The sequence below is a fragment of the Sus scrofa genome, chromosome 9 (assembly GCF_054392235.1).
Source record: "Sus scrofa isolate SSC_HxYL_T2T_F1_AM1 chromosome 9, Sscrofa_HxYL_maternal_Yorkshire_Landrace_v2.0, whole genome shotgun sequence".
In the NCBI taxonomy this organism is placed as follows: domain Eukaryota; kingdom Metazoa; phylum Chordata; class Mammalia; order Artiodactyla; family Suidae; genus Sus; species Sus scrofa.
In genome coordinates this window covers 134441571-134463538 of record NC_139391.1, presented here as the reverse complement: position 1 = coordinate 134463538, position 21968 = coordinate 134441571, and the positions used below count along the sequence as shown (strand labels likewise).

General features: G+C 47.2%; 2 long non-coding RNA genes across 2 annotated transcripts in view; one reads left to right on the top strand and one right to left on the bottom strand.

Annotated features, from left to right (window-relative positions):
- The window catches only part of LOC106507881 (uncharacterized), a 191435-nt gene that overhangs the window by 77039 nt on the left and 92428 nt on the right, over positions 1–21968 (bottom strand). Inside the window, exon 4 of the long non-coding RNA XR_014816554.1 lies at positions 18460–18623. This is a non-coding gene — a long non-coding RNA (uncharacterized LOC106507881). The remainder of the gene's footprint in view (positions 1–18459; positions 18624–21968) is intronic.
- LOC146400200 (uncharacterized) lies at positions 2100–7134 on the top strand. The gene is made up of 2 exons (XR_014816559.1): positions 2100–2267; positions 4007–7134. It is a non-coding gene; the product is annotated as an uncharacterized LOC146400200 (long non-coding RNA).

The window sequence follows — 21968 nt, the reverse complement described above, 5'->3', positions numbered from 1 at the left end:
TCCAGAGCATATTCCATTCACCAAAATGATTTTAAAAAATACATTAGTGAGAGAGGCACCAGCATCATGGAGGAACTCAGTACTGGCTGCTCTTTGTTGACCAGAGGAGAGGATAGGAATACAGTTACAAAACTGGGCTCCCTGTCGATGGGGACGACAGCCTGGCTGTAGGACACAGGTCGGGTGGTTGTATGGAAGGATCAGAAGTTAGGTGGGTCCAATTATCGTAATGAGCCTGCGGGTCAGCAAGGCAACAAAGCACAGCCAGCCATGAGATGACCAGGCTTCCCACAATGCATGAGCAGCCAGCAGGGTAACAATAGGACATCCATCTTTAATCAACAACCACCATAGGGCGCTGTGCCTCGAGAGGGCAAGTTCATGGGAGTGGGGGCCAACAGGTGGAAGCAGGAGTGGCTCTGCTCACCTTCACTCCCTGTGGCCCACTTGAGAAATCTGAGTTATCCATCCCCACAACTTTAGGCTCTGTGGTTCCCAGGGGTGGGGGGTGTTTTTATTAAGGTCACAGTAAGAATCTCATTTACCTTTCAGTTTCGCTGCCACCTGGTCACTTGAGGATCCTTCAACCTAGAGACAAGCAGACGAGGAAGGGAGCCACGGTACTGGTTGGGGTACTTGACTCTGATCAGGAGGAAGAGGTCAGGCTGTGACAGTGGGGGCAGGAGAGAAGATGGCTGGTGCCCAGCTGATCCATTTTGACAGCAAATAGGCAAGGGCAACGGTCATGGTCTGAGGCGGGCACGTTAACAGAGGACTCGGATCCTCCAGGAATGAGGGTCTGGATTATTCCATCAAGGAAGCCACCAAGACTTAGGTCCCACCTGAGGGCAGATGCGCTGCTCTTAAGGGAAAGTAGCCAGTGGATAGCAGATGATGGAGACAGGGCCTCTCCGTCGTGGTCTCAAGACCAGCTACAGCTGCGGGAACTAGAGTTGGTCCCACGACCTTAGTCTTGAAAACCTTCCCAAAGAGGCCCAGGATCCTGGAGGAGCTATGCTCAGACTGCACAACCTTACTGGACACACGAAATGTATCTGAATGGCTCGAGCAGTGGACTTCAGTGTTTGGCACGGGACACCCAGACACACACACACACCCAGACACACACACGCACACACACGATGAACCAAGACACCTATTTCCCCAGCAATTGTAAGTTGGCTCCTGGTGGTTCACAGCTGATGTCCTCTCTGGGACTTGCCCTCAGAAAGAGGCTACCTCACCAAAGATACACCCGTGTCCCCGGGAAGCCCCCAGCTAGTGCCAAGAGCTGCCGCAGGAACCAGCTTATGCTGAAATCCTCCAGGTCACCCAGGACCAGAAAGTACAACATTCCTGGAATTACCTGCCTCGATTCAGAACAACTCTGAAGGGCCACCTCCACGCTAGAGCTCCCTGTGAGGTTAGCGAAGCCTCTGTTAAACCTGCATCTCAATTCCACTCTCCCCCTTTGTCCAATCTTGCCTCCCTTGGTCCTTTGCAGGATGTTATTTCTGAGGGTACACCCCACTACACCACACATGTTCACGCAAATCTCTGTTTCAGCATCTGTTCCCTAGAGAACCCTGGATGAACAAGTCAGGAAACAAGTGTTAGAGATCCAGGCAAACATACAGCATGTAGACACCAGAGGACAGGATCTAGGCCTGGTTCTGGGCAGCTAGACATTGGTGCCATCCATCCGCAGAAACAGGTCAGCCTTGCCCCTGCTCCGGACCAGAGACAGCCTTGGAATGGGGTGGGGGGCTGACCTCCTTATACAACAATCACATGGGTTATCTAGAGATTCCTGGTCATGTCCTGGGTACCCAGGAATAGCCAATAATGTCAGGCAGGTTCCCAAGGAATCCAGAGGTGGCTGGATTTCCCCAAAGCAGAAGACTCCTGTGGTTAGTCTCTTGGGAGCTTCAGAGACAGCCCTAAAGGAGCATCAGAGATGGGCTTGTAGTCAGACTCGCAGAGGTTTCAGTAAAGCAGGTCCCTCCTCTCTCAGGGAGCCTCCCAACAAGCACAGCTGTGTGTCCTCACAGGTGTGTCACACACGCCCAGGTTCTATGATGCTGTGCCAGGAGCTCCTGCACTCTGAGCCTGCAGGGCAGCTGGGCAGGGCAGCCAGGGTGCCCCCTCCAGCAGAAATCAGCCTCTTCCTCATTAGATTCTCCTAATGCAGCAACATCTGATGCCGCTTCCCTCGTGAAAAACTGGGCAGCTGTCCGAGGGGAAGAATGAAGGGTATGAGAAGCCAGGTGAGTCCTAGAAAGATCTTGTTTTGATGTTTGCCAACTTACGCTACCTTGTAGAGGCCATATTAGAAGAGATCAATGTGTGAATTCTCTGGATTTTATTTAGATTCCCCGAATAATTCTCCATAGAGCTGTATTGTTTCTCTATTCTGAGGCCATTAAATTGGCCATCAGATCTTACTATAAAGAAATATTTGGGAGTTCCTGTCGTGGCGTGGTGGAAATGAATCTGACTAGCATTCATGAGGCTGCAGGTTCAATCCCTGGCCTCGCTCTGTGGGCTAAGGATCCAGCGTTGCCATGAGCTGTGGTGTAGGTCGCAGACATGGTTCGGATCCTGCATTGCTGTGGCCGTGCTGTAGGCCGGCAGCCACAGCTCTGATTCAACCTCGACCCTGGGAACCTCCATATGCTGTGGGTGTGGCCCTAAAAAGATCAGAAAAAAAAAAAAAAAGGAAAAAGAAAAGAAAAAGAAAAATTCACCTAAAAGGGTGTTACCTGGTGTTACCAATTATCCTTGAACAGAAGTACTGGGTGAGTTTGGAGCTGGTCCTCACACAGGCAGGCACCCTTCCTGGGCTGAAGGGCTGCCTCAATATTGCTCAAGAAATGAGAAAACATCTTCTTCTCTCCTGTGCGATTTGCCTTTGAAGGTGTCACCAGCACACTTTTGAATCTTCCCAGGCAGCCTTCTTCCCTCCTACCCCCCTTGATGGTACCATATGCTTTCATCTTAGAAAGAAATGCCTTTTTTTTTTTTCTTTCCCTTTATGGGCTGCAGGGCAGAGTTAGTATGTCTATCCAGAGAGTGAGATTCAAGCAGACTGTAGGGGAGAGGCATTATCTCTGGCAGGAAGCTGTGCTTCCTGAGCTTGTGGTCCACCTGGGCCCTCCAACATGGCCTTGGGCAGGCCACTTGACCTGGGCCTCAGAGGAATTGTCATTAACACAGAGCTGCTGGTGGCTTAGAGTGAGCTGCTCTGACACCCAAAGAATAAAGACTCCTTGTAATTACCAAGAGCTGCTGCTGAGACAGGCTCACATGGAAGGAACTTCCTGGCTCACCTCGGAATAGGAAGTTTCTCAATTCTTGGTGTGAGAGAAGTTTTCTTTGGTGCTTGAGTCAGAAGCACATGCAGGCAGCGTTCCACGGGTTCCTCCAGTCTCATGAGCAGTGGCTCTGAGAGCCAACCGGGGACTCTTCCAGACTGTCGTCTCCAAACCAGGGCCGACTGTTTGTCTTCTCGCTGCTGCTGGTAGGCTGAGCAGGGAGCGGGACGCTGCAGGGCCTTTTGTGTTTGTCTCCTCTTGTTGTTTATGATAACTTTACATCGTCTTTCCCGGCGTACTGAACTCAGACGGATCAGGGCAAGGTCTCTTTGCTTCTACTTTTCTCCTTTATAACAGCAGACAGATTCTCCTGAGACTGGAAACATTTGTTTTCTCAGCCCACTAACTCCAACTACAGTACATTTCCTCCTTATCATCACTATTTAGTCTGTAATTATTCCAGTCTACTAACTCCCACAGAGGTTGGGGAGAGCCGTGGCTAAACTGCATAAATCACTGATTTGGGGCCCTTCATTGTCATTAATAAACTCAGGACATGGGAGTCCCTAGAGGTCCAGCTCCTCCAATTTGATGAACGTTTAGGTTTACAATCCAGGGACGGAAAGGGAAGCTGTTGGCAAGGACCTTGCCATGAAGATCAGAAGTTTCATTTAAATCCATTGTGATTGCAGGTTCTCTTTATTCTCTTGCTGTAACATGGCTAATGAGAAGCTAATTTGGCTAAGTTATGAGAATGGCCTCTGAAACAATGAAGGAATGAAATTCGAATCAGGCACAAACCACCTCTTCCCAAAGCTCTGGATCACCGCATCTCAAGTTACCCTGATGTTTGGCTCTACAAGGAACTGAAGGGACTCATTCTAAAAGACAGCTGCTAGAACAGGCCATCCCCCAAATATCTTTATTTAACCTCACATGTGAAAGCTATGTTTCACTGAACGGCCAGCGAATATCGGTGGTGGATGGTGGCAGCCCAGGGGACAACCTTTAGAGTTTGTCCTCCGTCTCGGTTAGAAACCACACTGGCATGCAGGCCTACATTAATTTACAAGACTGACTCAGCCATGTCTGATTAGATGTGCCCATGCAGAGGCACCAGAAAGGAGCGGCCATGCTGCTCCATCGTCAGCTTCGTCATCAGCCAGTCAACACACAAAAGGCATTCAAGCCCTGGATACACAGAAAACAAAGTCGAGAGCTGCCCGACATCATGGATGCTATAGAACTCTTTATCCTAAAGAGAGCTATGCATTTTTCTCACGTACCTGAAGTGAACTTATCGGCTGGAGACGTAGTTGTTATGGATACTAGGAGGTCACAGTCCAGCGGCAGAGGCCTAGGCTGTTGCTTGGCTTTGAGTTGGTGGTCCACTGGGGGAAGACGGTAGCCTAGGGAGTCCCTGCAGGGCTCTGTAGAAGCCACTTACGTCTGCTCTTTAGATGTGCCCCTCTCTCACCAGCCCTTGAGGATGGCACAGATGGCAAACCGGGAAGGCTCACGGAACCCCAACACCGGGCCCAATGGTTCCACATAAGGAAAAAGAGTTTAAAATCTCTTGGGTTAGAGTAGGTTACACACCACTCAGGAAGCTCCATCCCTCTACCTCAGGAAAAATTCCCTTAAGGCTTTAGATAGACTTTTTTGAACACATTCAAAACCCAAGAAGAGCTGTCCCAGTACGAGGAACTCATTAACACAGAAATTAGCATAAGCGAAGCTTGTCATTAAGAGAAGAGACTTTGAGAGAGGAGGAAAGCAAATGAAGAAATGAAGACAAGGGGGTAGATAACTAAACAGTTCAGGTCAGAGGTCGATTTTATTTCCCATCCTGTACTCGTTCTAAACCACGATTTTTACACATTTGGGTCCATCGATAAGAACTGGTTAAAAAACTAAGGGAGAGGAGAGCCTTAAATAAATAGTCAAGCTAATAGAGACCCAGGGACAGATCCTTCTCTCAAATGCACAGCTTGCCGCTCCACATATAGTATCTTGAAAAATCTTTACTGCCTTCAAAGATACAGCCCTTGGCACCGAGCACCATGCCTCCAAGTTTAGAATGTGGACCTCCGTATTTATGTTCCCCAGATGGTGGAATTTATAAATGCACCATGGGGTGCTATTGAAATTAATAATTTAATTCATTTCCGTGATTGTGCCGTGATTGCTAGTCATTATGGCAGTGGCAGTTAGCAGAGCCTCTCAGTTCTGGGATGGAGCTGAAGGGTAATCTCAGGGAGAATAATTCCTCTGTCATCCTCTTTCAAATGCAGTCAATCCCTCCTGAATGGGGAATAGCCAAAAGTTTCTGGAATGAAAATGAAGGCAGCATCAACCTCGTTAGATGAAAATGGGCTGCAGTTTATGTGATTTCAAAAGTTTGAAAGCAAAGCCTCTAAGGGACAGTGAAATGATCTGTGATGGTTGAGCTTGGAGAAGGAACAGATAAGAAAGGGACCCAAGCACTGTCTCCAAACACACAAATCTCTCCCTCCATGTCTGTGGAGAATCTACATCCAAATGATTGAGAATTAACGGCACTTTCACTTTCTATTCCCACTTGCCCGCTTATCAAGGGACTATATTGGCAGCTGGACTCAGTGACTTTTGAAGTCCCTTCCAGAGATTCTCAGAGATTCCCGGAGTCAATGACAGGGTTGAGGGAATAGTGGAGTAACGACTGTTTCCTCAAGGGAAGTCCTCGCCTCCCTCAGCCTAATGATCTGGAAGCCGAAACGTGCAAGAGGGACCATTACTGGGCACCAGCACACGTAAGTTTGGCCAATGTGAGTGAGCCCACTGGAATTGTGAACCCAGGAGGCTGTGTGTAACTGCCTTGGATTTATAGAAGGCCTTTTCTTCTTTGAGATGCCTGAACCCTTTTCTGTACTTCCCTCACCACCCTCGAAGTTTCTGCGAATCGCAGACGTAAGGTCTGACCTCTTCCTGTCGCTCTCACGCAGCTGTGACTGCGGCTGCTGTCGGTGACATTTCACAGGTCATTACCTACTCCTGAAAATGCTCTCCAGTGACTGAGCAAGAGTGTGTACAAGACAGGTCCTTGGACTGAAAGGCAAGCGAGTGAGGTCCCAATTCAACACTTGCCCGAACGTGCTGTGTAAACTTGGGCACATCTTGAGTTGCCCTTGTTCTCGGCTTTAACGGGTGCCATGGTGGAAGGGGAGTGGGTTTGGAGGTTAAGGCATGGGTTTAAATACCACACCTACATTTTATAAGTTATGTGATTTGGGGTGAGTTCCCTCACTCTCTTAGTCTCAAGTTCTTCATTTCTAGCATGAGGAGAGCATGTCCCCATGTAGAGAGCAATGGGAGCTTCAGATGAGCTCATACACATAAAACGCTTGGCCAGATCCCCGGTACCAACTGAGCATCCGAATATGTTATGTGCTTCACTTTTCTACAGATTGGGTGTTATAGGCCGAATGCTTATATTCTCCCCCAATTCATGTGTTTGAAACCTAATGCCCAATAACTTTGATGGGATCAGGAGGTGGGGCCTTTGGGGAGGTGATTGGGTCGGGGTGGGCGGGTGGAGCCCTCATGGATGGAGTTAGTGCCCTTATAAAAGAGGCTCCAGGGGCCTCCCTGGCTCCTTCTACCCTCCAAGAACACATGGCAAACTCAGCTGTCTGCAACCTGGAAGAAGGCCTTCCCCAGAACGTGGCCCCTCTGTCCTTAGATTTCCAGCCTCCAGAACTTTGAGCAGTACGTTTCGGCTGTTTGTAAGCCACCTGGTCTGTGATATTTGGTTATGGCAAAATAAAACAGTGGGGTTTCATTTCCCCCTTGTCAAGTTGTTTTAAGGATCCAGCGAGAACACTGCAAAATACTGTGCATTTGTAGTCACATGGGATTAGGAGAAACAGAATAGAAATGAATAGTATTGTTGTATTACACTCCAATATCCAAAGAAAACTATCTAGTGTTTTCAAAGCATTTTAAAAACATGTTTAAAGAAGGAAACCGACATGAATTGTTTTTAAAAGAAGCCATTTGGGCAGTAGAGAGAAGAAATCAAACTCTAAGCTGAGATGATGTGGCAGGATGATGGGCATGGCTTCGATTTACACCTATAATCCTGGGTCATCAGCGAAGTGAGTTCCCATCCACACTAAATGTGTCAGACCGGAAAGATCAGTCCAGTGATCATTTCAGTGGATCTTTAGTGATTCACACTCTTTGGAGACTTTGTGAAGACGAGTAGTGGCTAAGGGTCTTTGTTACAGCCTCCTGCGGTAAGCGCATAAGAACACCACGGCCCTCTCTCTACTTCAGTAAGACCACGCTTTCCAAACTCTGGTGCAGGGAGCGCCTTTCCACAGAATGCTCCTAGCGCTCTGGAGGCCAGTGTGTTTAGGAAAATCCTTACCCCTGTCTCAGACATTCATAGCTCACATCTATAAAGTTTCTGAGAGGTCTTGCAGACGTAAGTACATTTGTTAACAGAATTCCCCAAATTAAGTGGACCCTAAGACTTTTCCCCTTACCTCTACAAGGTCACGATTCATAGCTGTTAGAACAATGCTTTGTGGAAACACAAACCCAAGAAGAGATCTGTCCCCCCCCCACCATGGACCCTGTGGGTACTGGGACCATAGGTAGCATGCCACGGAGCAAGGCTGGTGGGAAGCAAGAGCTTCAGGGCCTTTGCTAGACAATTGTGCATATTCCCCCATCATTGTTGTGGAACCAGGATGTCCCTTTCAGGGGCAGAGATCATTGATATCCATCTCCACGCAGCATACACGTACCACCAAGTGGCCACTGCAGAGGGTCTTGGGCAAGGGAGGCTTAAGCAGCCCCGCCCGGTGTCAGAGCGCATTTCATTCTCAGATTGAGACGAAGGGGATGTGGAGAGGAAGAAAACAGAAGCACTGCCCTCATTCCAGAATCATACAGCAAATGCACTAAAAATTCAACCCACACCCCTGCTCTCCCTCCCCTGCTCAAGACTGCTTCAGATCAAAACAGCAGCTAAACTTGCCATTGAGAGAAATCTGGCATCTTCATGGTGGTTATACAATTTTTTCAATTCACTTTCATGAACATGACTCTAGCGTAAAGAGCAAAAGCTTAAATTGAGTAGTAAAAAGTATTCCAGACACATGTTTCACAACCTTTTCCCCCAGCACGCTGTGCGTGTGCATGCACGCCAACACACATACACACACACACACACACACACACACACACACACACACACACACACTCTCTTCTATTTATTTCCCTCCACTGTTCAGATTCCCTGGCACCATCCTTTCCTCCCAGTGATGATCTACTCCATTGTCTTCTTGCCACACAATTCAATTCAAGACAATTGTTTCTTATCCACTGTGTGCCAGGCACTGACTTGGAGTCATCCATTCTCGGGGTCATCTTGGAGCCAAGTCATCTTGGATTCTGCCCTCTCATGCACACTGTTTAACTGATCACAAAGCCCCATCGATTCTACCTCTGAAATACCACCCCAACGTTACCCCGTCTACTTCCTGACCATGCTCCCAAGGTCCTCCTTCTGGTCCTCGTCTCCCACCCAGAAAAAAATGCAGCCACCTGACGTGTCTTCCTTCCTCCAACATCCATCCATTTCCACGCTAGCGCCGCCAAAGATCCGATGATGAACTAGTGATGCAAAGACCTTCAATGGCTCTGCAGTATCTACAGCAGCAGGAGGGGCCCTTCACAGTCTGGCCCCTCATGAGCTTTCCAATTCCAGGTTTCCAGGGTTCCTGCTTCTTGCTTTCCTCCATCATTCCTCCCCTAGCAACAACTGAACCTTATTCATTATTCTTATTATATATAGACTGCTAGGTCTGGCACAAGGCAGGTATTCAGCAAATTTGCATCCAAGGCTAAGTGGCATAGATGTATGAATGGATAGATGGACAAGTAAATGTGCTGCTATAAAAAGTTACCACAAATTTAGTGGTTTAAAACAACTCAAGGTTAGGGAGTTCCTGCCATAGCACAGTGGGTTAAGAATTCAACTGCAGTGTCTTGGAATGCATGGAGGTAAGGATTCAATCCCTGGCCCAGTGCAAGGGGTTAAAGTATCTGATGTTGCCACAGCTATGGCATAGGTCACAGCTGCAGCTCAGATTCCATCCCTGGCCTGGGAACTTCATATGCTGCAAGTGCAGCCTTAAAAAAAAAAAAAAAAAACACCCTCAAGGTTATTATAATAAAGTTTTAGAAGTCACAAGTCCTGGGTCAACAGGACTGCATTCCTTTTGGAGGCTCCAGGGAAGGGCCTGTTTGCTTGTCCCCTCCAGCTTCTAGAGGCCACCTGAATTCCTTGACTCGTGCCCCCCACCCCCATTTTCACATCACTCTAAAGTCTGCTTCCATGGTCCCATATCCTTCTTCTCTCTCTTCTTGGACCTTGACATTCCTGCCTCCTTCTTACGTGGTTGCAAAAGGAGGCCATCTGGATAATCCATAATAATCCTACCATCTTAAGAGCTGTATGACTCCACCACACATGCAAACTTCCTTTTGCCATGTCAGGTAACAAAGTCATCAGTTTTGGAGATTAGGATGTGGCTGTCTTGGGCTAGGGGGCATTGTTCAGCCTTCCACAGTGAATCAATAGTTTTGTTTTCTTTTTTCTTTTCTTTTTTTTTAAATGAGGAGTATCATGGTAATATAAGTTGCCAGGGAAAAAATATAAAAAGGCGAGTATAAAGTCTGCCTAGAAAGACAAGGCAATGGTGCCTGAGCTGAGTTTGAAGAACACACAGGACTTCCTCCTCTATGTGGAGGAAACAGCATAATCAAAAGCATAGGCGTGGGGACAGAGGCCCGCTGGCTGACGGGACAGAGCACAGGTTTAAGTGGAGGGACAGTGGAAAGGAGAAGGGCCTGGCAGGGAGGATCTTACATGCCCGGCCAAGGGGTTTGGAGTTTAATCTGAAGCAAGAATAGCCCTGCTTGCTTCCCCCTTTTGCAACCTATTAAATGGGGGAAGCAAGCAGGGCTATGACACGATATATGCTAGAACAGCACTGTCCAATACAACTTCTGCGGTGATGGATATGCTCCCTATCTACACTGTTCAATGGGCAACCACTGGCCACACGGGCTTCGGAGCACTTTAAATGGAGCCAGGGTACCTGGGGACCCGAACTTTAAATGTATTTAATTCTAATTAATAGCTAGATGTGGCGAGTGGCTACCGTCTTGGACAACGCCATTCTGGGAGGATCACCAGGACAGTGGATTGAAGGCAATTCGTAGGTGTGACAGACTAAAGGCTGGGAGCTGGAAGGCATCTGTCCAGGTGAAAAGGGAGCACACCTGAACTAAAACCTAGGCAGCAGTGAGGACGGTTGGTGGAGAGATGAGCAAGGGTTGTTGTACTCGGAGTGTTTGCTTGATTGAACTTAGGTGTAAGCAATTCTAGGACGAATCTCCATTTCTCACTTGGGTGGCTGGATGGTGCGATTCATCACGCAAAAGGAACAGAATTGAAAAGTTAAGACGATAATTGTAATGTGTTAACAGACTACTTTAAAGGTACCTATTAAATGGGGGCATTCTAAAATAAATGTCTGGAGCTCATGAGGGGAAGATCTAAGCTGAGGATATAGGTTTGGAAATCAATCATCAGCACATAGATGAGGGCGGAACCCCTGGATGTGGACGGCTTTGCCCAGGAGGAGTTCGTAGCCTAGAAAAGCAGAAGGCACAGGGCAGGGCAGAGCCTCAAGGAACAACAGCATTTAAAGGACCAGCAAAGGCTGCGAAGAATGCATTCACGTGCTATGGGGAGAACTGGGAGAGAGAAGGGTTGTGGACCCCAAAGGCAGAAATCAAGAAGGCAATGATGAATTTTTCTTATAGAGGTCCAAGGCAATAACGACTGAAAGGCTGCCATGGGATCTGGGACAGGGGAGTTAGCAAGAGCAGTTTCAGCCAGGGGTATGGGGGTTGAGCAGCAGTGGAAGTGAGTGGATTCATGGGGACTGGTGAGGAGCAGAGCAGGGGCACCGCTGTAGACCCTACGTGTCAACTCTTGTCTCAGTGAGCCGGGCTCAGAGAAAGAGAGGAGACCAGAGGACAAAGGGGGACGCAAAGGCAAAAGATGGGTGAGACCTGCCCCTGTTTACGATGTACTTGCAGAAGGAAAAGAGACGAAAAATACTGAAGAGAAGAAAGAGGGATGGATAATGCTGCCAGCTGTCCAAACCAAGCAGGCTATGCTTTCGTTTTCCATATGATAAAGGCAAAAAAAATCCCCACAGATGTATAGATTCCATTTTAAAAGTCCCATTTGAAAACATAAGTATATGTGCACAAGCAGTAGCGTCTAGTGTAAAATGAAAGGTATACATGGATTGTTATCACTATGCTTTCCCTGTCAGGCCATTTTTGGTCCACAAATTTAATTAAAGAGCATCTGGTATTTCTGTCAAAACCTCTGACACAACAGGGAATGACGGACGGAGCAAGGTCTCTGAATCGCAGAGAAATTAGACCTTTGCCATTTGCTGAGCCAAGGCCAGAATGACCTTTTTTCCAGAAGCATCAGAGGACACTTTGGGGGAGCAAAGTTACAAGAGTGTAAGATCAGGCCCACGTTGCCCCTCCGGGTCCCCACTCCTCCACAGCCACTGCCCTACACAGATACATGCATGCGCACACACAAGCACACGCACACTCTTACACACACACACGTGCACAGGCACAGCCTACTTTACAGACCATTAGGCGTCTTAATCTATTCTGGCTACACAATACCATAGAGGGGGTGGTTATAGATAATAGAAATTTTTTAGAGTTCTGAAGACTAGAAGTCCAAGGTCAAGGCACTGGCAGATTTAGTGTCTGGTGAGGGCTGACTCCCTGATTCAGGGATGGGCATCTTTTTACTCTGTCCTCACATGGCAGAAGGATCTCACTGAAGCCTCCTTTGCAAGGACAGGAATCCCACTGCTGAGGGCACTGCATTAGCCTGGGCTTTTGACACTCGAGCTTGGGGATGGAGGGGGGGGACAGAAACATTCCGTCGATGGCAATGGGATGGCACAGCTCAGACCTGCCTGTCTCCACCCTCGCTCTGATCGTCGGCACAGGCTTAGAGGTGTCTCTAAGAAGTGGCCTCAGGCAGAGTCGGGGGAGCTGAAAGGGAGAAGAGAAGGGTCAGGGAGAACGAGAAGGTGGAAATACGGAGGCGCCTGCAGGAGGGGGTGTGAACATAACACGCACGGCACCCGAGGGCACCCAGACGTTTCGGTACCCATCAGAGATATGGGCCTGACACACAGAGAGTCGGGCTGAGTAACACGGCAGGAGTGACTAAGGCCAGCGCCTTGTCTCTGCGGGAGAGGAGGAGAAAGGGGAGGGGAGCGGGGGCAGAAGGGGAGGAGGACGAGGCTGCAGAAAAGGCCCCTGCGACTCTGTTCTGCCACTCCCTGAATTTGTCCCATATCCCCGTGTCATCAGCGCACAGTCCCTGTCAAAAGCTGGGGTTGAACATCTGTTCAGTGCTACCAGGACTCTGGTGGAAGATGTCTTTCTCTTTACTGGCAACTCCCATCTATTCCTCAATGCCTGCTAGTTGACCCCAAAGGGGAAGACAGGATTTGCCAAGGGCACAGCCAACATGTATTCCTGTGTCCCCAAGGGAGGAAGAACCTTCTAAACAGCTCAGAGCTTGTTCGACCCAAAGCTAAACAGCAAAAGAGGAAAAGAAGACACATCCAGCTGCAAGAAAAATTTCAAGTTACCGATCATTTTCAGGCACCGAAAATGTGGCTCAGTGATGCTACATGATTTGCCCAAAGAAACAAACCAGAGTCCAGGGCTCCCGCCTCCCCACCTCGTTTTCCTTCCACTGAGGCCCTCAGATTCTGTTCCTTGGGGGCATCATGGGGGAGAGTAGATGGAAGCCTAGGCAATGAGCCGGCTCTGCTTCCCCAACCCCTTCAACCACACTCAATCATGATTCTTTTTTGTACCCTCTACACACACCCTACACACACAAGCACTGCTTCTACATAATATTTCATTTGAAGAAATTTCTCTTCCTAAAATGAAGTTAAAAAAAAAACTACTGCCTTGGAGTTTTCGTCATGGCTCAGTGGAAACAAATCCAACGAGGAACCATGAGGTTGCAGGTTCGATCCCTGGCCTCACTCAGTGGGTTGAGGATCCAGCGTTGCCGTGAGCTGTGGTGTATGTTGAAGACGCGGCTTGGATCCCCAGTTGCTGTTGCTGTGGTGTAGGCTGGCAGCTACAGCTCCGATTGGACCCCTAGCCTGGGAACATCCATATGCCGTGGGTACGGCCCTAAAAAGACAAAAAGGCAAAAAAAAAAAAAAACTATCGCCTTATACCATCGTGACATTTATGTTTTACATACAAGAAGCCAGGTCCTGCTCTGAAGACACATCGTTAAACACAGAAGGCTTTTCTCAAGATGAATATGGTATGGAACTGATGGGGGCTACTGCACAGTGAGAGTGGGTGGAAAAAGGGTTAGTGCACGAAAATTCCCGTGCAGCAGGTGGATCTTTCGTGGACAGTGTATGACAGTGATTCCCAAACTATTCTGTACACTGGAATCACCTGGAGAGCAAAGATCTCAGGCTCCACACCAGAGTTGCTGATTCAAAAAGGGGGTGGGGGGTGGGAGGGGGGTGGAGACCAAGAATTTTCTCTCTCTCTCTTTTTTTTAGGGCCCCACCCGTGGCATATGGAGGTTCCCAGGCTAGGGGTCTAATTGGATCGGCAGCCGCCAGCCTACACCACAGGCGGAGCAATGCCAGATCCGAGCTGCGTCTTCCATCTACACCACAGCTCACAGCAACGCTGTATCCTTAACCCACCTGAGCAAGGCCAGGGATCAAACCTGCCACCTCATGGTTCCTAGTCAGATTTGTTTCCACTGCGCCACAATGGGAACTCCAAGAATTTTCATTTCTAATAAGTTCCTAGATGCTGCTCATGCTGCTGGTCTGAGGACCACCCTTTGAGAACCGCTGGTGTAGAGTGGAAACTGCGGAAGAAGGGGAGCTTCCACAGGAAGGGCTCGGGATGCTCCCGGCTGAACTTTTGGTAGAAAGCAAGAATTCCTTTCCGAGGCAGTGTTATTCAATGGGTGAAACTAATATCTGGGGTTTAAAGACACGGAGAAAAGCTTCCGTTACAATGTTGAATAAAAAGAGAATATGATTTCAATGAGAAAAGATAATAGGAAAGAAACTGCAAGGTGCTAAGTCTTTTCTCTGCTGCATAAAGCAGACGTTATTTGATCTCTAGACATTGTGTGGATAGGGTAGTTGGTGGCTGGAGTGGAAATAAATGCTTATATCTATATGTGTATCAGAGCGACTCATCCATTTAAAAACCATAAACAGGGGGGTTGGGGATGGAAATAAATTTCTATTTATATGCATATGAGTGTCATACACCCTCATGCCTTCCACAAATATTTGTGAATCCCTACCAGATGCCAGGCACTGTGCCAGGCACTAGGAAAAAGACCCGTGTTCATTGCTTGCAGTCCTGCGAAAGAAACAGGAAGTGAGATAAGAGCTAAGAAAAGTATATGGAAAATTCTATGGAGGAGGAACCATCTGGTTTGACAGATTCTGAGTTCCATTTAGGACAATTTAGGGTCTATGGCATGGCCAGTGAGAGAGATCAAGTAGAGCGTGGGACAAAGTCAAAGTCGTGAGGGAAACCTGAGCTGGAGGTGTAGCCCAGAGTCTCTACCTAGTTAAGGGTGTAAAGAATTTCTCCATGAACACGGGAGTGAAGCAAGAGGAAAAGAACACCCTCCAGAAGGGGAGCCAGTAAAAACGGAGGGGCTGACCCTGGCTAATGGAAAGGTCGTAAAGATAGCACGTAACATTAAGGACGTAGTAATACTTCTATTTCAATAATGATTTATTTGCTTGGAATAAGATTTCTTTAGTAATTTAGTCAATCTACCCTGTAGGAGAGACAAAATGTGCCGAATTATTCATAACATGTCATTCGTCCTGGTTAGAATCAAACCTTACTCAGTGTCTTCTTTAAGTGAACAAAGTTTTTTGTGGTTTTGTTTGCTTGTGGGTTTTTTTTGTTGTTGTTTTATTTGTTTTTTATTTTTGCTTTTTAGGGCTGCACGTGTGGCATGCGGAAGTTCCCAGGCTAGAGACTGAATCGAGCTGCAGCTGCCAGCCTACACCACAACACCACAGCCACAGAAACACCGGATCCTTAACCCACCGAGCGAGGCCAGGGATCCAACCTGCGTCCTCATGGATCCTAGTCAGGTTCATTACCCCTGGGCCACGACGGGAACTCCTAAGTGAGCAAAGTTTAGTCCTCAGAAACATAAACTCTAAAGCCCTAATTAATAATTTTTGTAATAATTTTCCTTTATGGCCATTGGCTTTCAGTCATTTAGTCATGTATACACATAGTACGGGTCATGTGCAAAAAACTAGTCTTCTTCCTCAGTCTAGGGGGCTAGCAGATTTGTGATGAAATCTCACATACCTACACACATAGCACACGTACACACACACACATTCTTTTCCTCTTTTCCTTATTCATTTCTCTTTGTGTTTTTACGGTACAACTGCAGCACGTAGCTTTCAAAAGTTTAAGTAAAAACCATTACTCCATCTGTGGGTTAGTATTCAATTCAATATCCACTTAACCAGCACTTTTGTTCATGTTGATACAATAGCTGGTTAGGCTATTACTCTGCACGTGCTGAACTTACTGAGCCGTAAGTAGTCTTTTTGACAAAAGAAAGTTGGCTTTCTAAATATTTACGTATATAAAGGTACACATATATGTAAAATGTGTGGATGATGTTTTTGTTATTTCGCTATAATATATATACGATGTGGGGTGTATATTACACATGTGTAACATTGTATACAGATGTATTTAAGACTTTCAGGGTTTGGGAGTGAACCGTCTGACTACAAAGAAACAGCACAGAAAACTGTCCAAGGTGATGGAACTGCTCTCTATGGGGCTTGTAGGAGTGTTTACACAGTTCTGCACATGTCAAAATGATAAAATTCTCTACTCCCGAATTTACTGTATGTAAATTTAAAAATAAGGAACAAATTAAAAATGCTGACTCTACAAGAGCTGCTACCTCAAAGGATACTGGTTAAATTCAACTTGTCACTTTGCGATCAACCCACTTAAACACACGTAGCCACGCAGTCACTTCTGTTTACCAAGCTTGCGCACAAAGTCATTTACTTGCCTGTAATCTTACTCCAGGAAAGTCTGGTTGACTTTCCCAGGATACAGTGGAAGGGGGCCTGTTCAACCCTTTTTGGCCTGCGGTGCCTCAAATTTCTACTTGTTCGTTAAGAGCATCCTCCAGAGACAGATGTATTACGGCGCTTTGAGAACGATATTCACACCCACTGCTGAAGAGTGAAAAGAGATCCCTCAAGGTTCAGCTCTGGGAAACAACCGAGCGGCTAAATGTGTTACTTAGGAACGAACTCGGAGCAGGTACTTGGAAAGAAGCGAATAAAAATAGTGACACCCACCTTCCAGGGAACAGAGGTATTAAGCCCTCGCCCAAGCCTTCCGTCCCTGCTTCTGGGCACTCTCTGGACTTCAAGTACACGTCTCTTTATCCGCTCTAGGACCTCATGGCCATCACCTGCCCGTGGTGAACGTGAGTGTTCACCGAACAGCGTGCTGATGCATTTTTTCCTGCCATTGTATGTACCATGTTTTCTAATTCTTTTGCTCTATTCAGCATTTGACCCCAACGATAGGGGATTATGGTATTAACTCCCTACCCAGCACACATTCTTCACCGACTCTCACTAAATACTGTAAGCCTGCTGCAGAGAGGAATAAAAGTGAAAGCATACCGTCTGGTCTTAAGCTGAGCACACAGAGGGTCGTGATCCAATTGGAAGGGAAGCAGAATTTTTAAAAAGAAAGAGGTTTGACCAAATTTTAATCCTTGTCATTTTCATTTCTCTTACCCTGTGGATTTGGGTGATTTTATTTACACTGTCAGCTTGAGCCTAGGGATTGGAAATCAGGCTTTTATGGAGATTATTAAAAGTACATAGAGTACACTAAAGGTTGGGCTAACTGATATATGCTGCTAAAAATATGAATGTGAATGCCCTGGTATTAGATGCCACTGGCGTACATTTCATCCTCCTTAGAAGGTTATTCTTGGGAGCCGGACCTGCTGCAATGGTAATGAGATGCAGGCTGTCAGGTTATTTCTAATAGGCAGCAAATGACCACGGATGGAGACGAATTAGCATTACTCAGAGAGAAGGTAGCTCTTTACACCATTAATTCCAATGCAAAGTAATTCCACCATCCTTCTCCTGAAAGAGAGAGCACTGTAACATGGGCGGGGGGGGGCAGGGTTAAAGCTTCAAGGATTTATCGATGGGTTAGATGGGCTGCAATGTCATCCAAGTCTCCAGCTGGGTTCTGTTTGGCCTGAGCTTCTCTAGTGACTAGAGGCTTGACTAGTGTCTTGGTTAGGTCATGTCCCATAGGCCTAGATGACAAAGACAAAGCGCTAGACCTCAGCCACAGGCTTTAAGATCTCAGCAGATGAAAATGGAATGGTTTACCCGATCTCAAAATACCAGGAGTGTTCACACGTCGAGGAAGCAGGTTGAGAACTTTTACTGAATATTTGTCACTCAAAGCCTTCTTTTGGTACCATGTCTTTCTGTTAGAGTCCAGAGCAAACTTTTTTTTTCTAATCCTACAGCCCAAATTTCTAAACTCTGTATCTATTTTTGCCAGCAAACTCATGGATTCTTTCTTGAGTCATCTTTTTCTTGTAATACATATACCTATATTAGCCAAAAGCATTGCTAAGATTCTGTTTTCTAACCATCTGCTCTAAAGACAAAAACTGTGATGGGATGACCTCCTAATTAAAGCAGGCAATAGTTGTACCAAATGAATTGTCACTGAATAACCTGAATTTCCATCTTTCCAGGTCCTGGTATTAGTTTCTTTTCAGTCTGTCGCTGAATTCCTAAACCAATGATACATATGCAGGTTTGTGTAACAGTCAGAGAATATGATTTGATTATGTCAATAACCCACCTTTGGCACCAATTTCTGTGTCAGAGCAAATACATACCAGTCGCGGTAACATGACCTCAGCGATCTCACATATACGTTTGTTTCTCCCTCGTGTCGCTGTCCAAGCCAAGTCTGGCAGCTCTCCTGCGAGGCTGGTTACTCTGGAACCCAAACTCCTTCCATTCTGTGATGTTGGGATTGTATCAGTGGCATCTAAACTCACTGCGGAAGGGGAAGCAAAAGTCAGAATATTGTTGCAGACGAATTTTTGTTTTTTCTGTGCCCTCAGCCTGTGGAAGCTCCTGGCCGGAGGATTGATCCTGCACCACAGCAGTGACCTGAGCCACTGCAGCCTTAAGCCACTGTGCCACAAGGGAACTCCTGTTTAAGATGCTTTTCAGGGGAAGACCTTAAGTGGCTTATGGCCTTCGTAACCGGTCACATGACCCCAACCCAACCAGGAGGAAGAGAAATGCCCCTGTGTGCTCAGAAACAGGAAATGGGCCTGGGACACGGCCAGCTCTCTTCCCCGCGTCACCAGGTATCATTCACTCGACTCCTCACCCACGGCTGGCCAGGCTCAGAAGAGATGATCTTTCTTCACTCAGTCACCGACTAGATTACCCAACAACAATGCTGTTTTGTTTTTATATTACAAATGTGGGATCAAAGCACTTGCAGAGTCCCAAGCACCTCCTAAGGGTTTGCTGTATTTCCAGAGGGGGGCCGATATGGGCCCAGTTAGAACAGATCCAAGTAATCACAAAACACGTGCACAGAGAGGAACAGACGAAAATCCAGAAATGTCTAGCTTTTGCAGGATTTGATGAGGTGTGGTGGTATATGGCATGTTTGGTGCTTTTCCAGGGTGATTAACGCCTGCCTTTCTACTTCCCTTCTCCTCGGAGGTCCTCTTTTCCTGCTCCTCCACACTCGATACCACAGAGACAGGCCAAGCACCCACAACAGCGGCTCGGCACGTAGGCGCCCAATGAATATTTGTTAAAGGGATTCAGTAACGTTCTGAGCAAGTTCTGTTTGCAGGAGGCAGCTTCTCGTGATCTCCAAATCAAGCAAGGTGAGTAGAAGGTCACCTCCTGGAAACAAGACGGCGGCTCAACTCTTAAAGTGAGTTGAGATGAATCCAGAGGGAAGGAAATGAGTAGAAGCTTCTAATGATGAAATAGAGGGAGCGGCAAAGGCAGGCAGCCCCAGAAAGTCCTGCCTTTGGACGTTTCAGGGCAGGTGGTGCCACTTTCTGGTCTCAGCACAATTGGACCCTACGTTCGGCACTTTGACGGGAGGCTCTTCAGCAAAGCACCTTCCTCCCCCAGCACCATCCCTAAACCCCACTGATGGGTGGAATGCCAGCAGATAACCAAGGCGAGATAATCTCCAAAGCAAACCCAACAGGTATTGTTTTTTTAAGGTTAAAGTGACATAATCTCCCTTTTCCTTTAAATCATGATTCTTTAGGGTTTCCATCCATCAAATCAATATTTCTTCATATTTAAATGATACGTAAATACCTGCTGGAAAAAGGAAGTCACTGCTCAACATTTACCATCAAATGAGTGTTTTCTGAGTGCTTAATACAACGATAGATAAGCTTGCAAGCTAAGCTTTGAGAAAAGGGACTTCTCAACTTCAAAATCTCCCTTTCTGTAAGCAAGGCAATGCATTGAAAGATGATACGGAATTTTATAGGTATAAGGAATTTAGACTATGACATAAGAGGCATTTTCACTTGCCCGGAGGGAAAGCTGAAAGTTGCTAGGAGGAGGAAGAAATGGAAAAATCAAGGAAGAAGGAAACCAGCCACTTACGAATGTCCCTCACCCCCTGCACTACCCACACTAGGAAGTCCCCAGAGCAATGGGACCTGTTCCTTGCTCTCCTGTGAATACACCAAGAGAATTTCCACCCCAACCTCCTCCTCCACCCAGAAGCCTGCATTTGTGTTAAGGCCTTGGCATCATGGCGCCATTGCCAGGTAGGCTAGCTGGGCTGGTCTAACTGTTTAGGTGCCCCGAAGTAGAGCTTCTGGCTTCCCAAGGCCTGCACTTGGTACACATGGAATCCAGAAGTTTCCATGTACACCTATGGGAGGACAGAGTGGTACTGAGAGGCCAGAGGATGTGCAGGGGCCTGGAGTTGGAACCAGATGGCCACAGGAGGCAAGGACACCACTTCTGGAAGCAAACGGCTAGGACAATGGGCAGAATTAAACACAGACCCCCAAAGACCAGAGGAAGATGCCATTTCTCTAGGGCCACCAGCCCAAGGGACCCAGGGAATGCATCAGACGCATCCTATGGCAAAGACCAGCCAGGAATCAGAGATAACAAGCCAACCCAAGGTCCCCTTCCCCATCCCCATGAGGGCACAGAAGCCTCCTCCTGAGCCCGGATGCCATCTAGCTGACAGGTAGAGGCGAGACGTGAACCCCTGGAAGACCGGGCATTTACCCCAAAGAATCTGTTGCCACCAAGAGAAGGGGTTGTCTTTAGTTATCAAGTTTATTTGGTCCCCCTCTGCTTCCCTGTGAGAGAGAGATGAGAGGTCAGAGCAAGATGAAAAATCAGACTTGAAAATATAAAATGCTACATGCTTTTAACGCAGCTGAGTGCAGTGCATGTGATTTTTAACCCCAGACAGTATCAATGATACAAAGTCGCTGGTCAAACTGCCCAGAGGCCCAATCCCTGCTTTAAATGGTAGAATGCAAGGTGGATAGAAAGAGTATAATGTCATCTAGCTTGTATGGCTTTGTAGGGTGTTTCATCTATTATTAAGTTATTAACCTTTTCTTTCCACAACATAGGTCCAAGGTGCCTGTGTGGTTGGGGGGGGTGGTTAGTCACTACACTTTTTAATCTAAGAAATGTTATGTCTTTACATTGATGAAGAGAATATAGAAAACAAAAGTGCTCACACTGGCTGTGCTGTGAATCCATTTCAGCATTTGGAAAGATAGCAGGCCAGACATTTATAAGAAAGAAATCATTTGCTATGTGCTGTCAGGCACTTTGCCTACACTCTCCATCTCTCCTACTCCTCAAGCCACCAGATAAGTCAGACATTGTTCCCACATTTCAGATGAGGAAACTGAAACAGTAAGAAACCACAGTCTATCTATCTGTCCAAGGTCACCGAGGCTAGAAGGTGCAGAGCAAGAACTGGAACGCAGCTGCGTGACTATGGCAGGACCCTTGCTGCTTGCCTGCATGGTCCAGGGGCCCCAGCCCTCTGCCTGGCCTGGCACATGGGGACCTGCCTCGGGGCCACACACCCGATGAACCTCAGAGCTGATGCCTTCCAGCACACTGGGACTTCAAACTGCTGAGCTCAGACTTTGACCTTAGTAAGGACTAGCAGCTCAGACTACCTCCCCTCCTAAGACAGGAGCCTTATTTTCCTCACCCAGGTTCCCAGTTTTGATGCTAGAATAAAAGATTTCTTTCTCTCTCTGGCTACCATGTTTGCATTCTCTCCAATTAGCACATCCATCCTTTAAAGAAAAGCCCAAGTTGCTTTTCTGGTTCCTCGGCTTTTCAGATTCCTGGT